Raw genomic sequence first — 1,813 nt, forward strand, 5'->3', positions numbered from 1 at the left:
TTTTAAACCTTTCTTAAGATTATGTCACTCAAGGCTCAATCTTGGAGTATGACTCTAAAATTTTATTTTGGAATGAAGTATGATTTTTCTTTTGATTTAACCATTTCCACAATTTACGATTCCTCTCCTTAGCCAACAAATGCACTAAGGTGTCCTTAGAGGATCAATTGGGATATGGTTCCATAATCACTAAGATAATAATAAAACAAGATACACAAGTACTCTCCTATCTCTTCAGATTGGAGAAACTATTATCTTTCTGCCTTATTTGATTCTTCTTATTCATTCTGCCATATATTGAAACTTTTCCAATGTTTCAGAATTACACTTAAACTTGTAAGCATAATCATATTTACTAAACTTTAGTAAATCATAACGAATAATCTTATCAACCTTTGTGGTGGACCTGACCAGTGCACAACCTAATGTACCCGATCCTTTAGTCCTTCGCTTGACTCACATGCGGATGTGAACAGGGAATTAGTCTTAATTTACCAAAGATGAAAAATCTCATTCATCACACAACACAACTTGCATGATTCCAAGTTTCTATCCAACTGAAACTTGGATGATGAGAATCTTTCCTTATTTGATAAATTATGACACTACCACAAACGAAAGAATCAAATTCATTTTCCAATATTGCTTATCGATGGAAACATATAAACAACAATTTTTCACAAATGCCTTTGTAAGGATACTTAAAATAAATAAAATCAAAACTTTTCTTTTATTTTAAAACTTGCGGAAAAACTTATCCTTACAATGCAAATTCATATGAAAACTTTGTTGTTATCTATTCCTAAGCAATATCTCATAACTCTTATGCAGTGGCTCAAAATTCTGGTCATCAAACCATGCGATCAGAATCAGAACACTTTTTCTTTAAGCTTCCTTTGATTCTTCAAAAATATCAAAATGTAATTACATTACATCATGTATTAAGAATCACAAAAGGAGACTTAATAGAGTTAGATAGTGGACTTTACCTGAAGCAAAGTCAAACTTTTGACTTTTACCAACCTTATGAAATTTCAGGTAAATTAGGCAGCTTCGCAACCAAAGTCCCTTTTATTGGCAAAAGAAATATATGGACTCTTTGGAAATGGTATATGGGACTATCTCAAACTTAGCCTTTCTCTTTACCATTAGGTCAAACGACTTGACCATGGCAGATCCCCGTTCAATTGGGAAGAGAAAGTCTTTCTGGACTTCCAATGTCACCATTGTCAATGTCCAAATAGGTTTGGGAAGTAGATCTTCCAATCTAATTTGGTTTACCAACGCCCCAAATCATTGCTGATTCAGCATCATCAAGCAAATAGGTAAGATCATTAAGATTCATGTCGTGATCTGTCATCGGGGAGTGACTGAAGAACCAAGTCAAAAGCCAGCTACCTCGAAACTTCGACACCCGACTCTCCCGGCTTGTCCATATGTGACTTAACCTCTAAGATGTAAGCACATATAGACTTTGCTTGCCAATAGGGATTGAGTGACTTAGAACTTATCAAGTCTTGAAACTTGTGGGATAGGGAGATTTATTGGAGGAGGTGGAGGAAGTGAAGTATGATTTCCAGTCTCACTAATGCACAACAAAGGGACTGATCTTTCACCTTTGGTTGCCATTTGGGATATCATCTTCATTAGGAAGCTTGTTCCTAAAGATTTGGGAAGACCATAGTTGTCTGAAGGATACATCTATAAGGGAGAAATTCAAGTTAGTTGATTTAAAGTCCTTAATATAACACTCAATATGAAATATTAAGGCTAGGACCCATTAACCTATTTATAACCGGAAGAGGGATGCCGT

This window comes from Lactuca virosa, chromosome 3, assembly GCF_052849685.1.
Source record: "Lactuca virosa cultivar CGN04683 chromosome 3, Lactuca_virosa_CGN04683_v6, whole genome shotgun sequence".
Classification (NCBI taxonomy): Eukaryota; Viridiplantae; Streptophyta; class Magnoliopsida; order Asterales; family Asteraceae; genus Lactuca; species Lactuca virosa.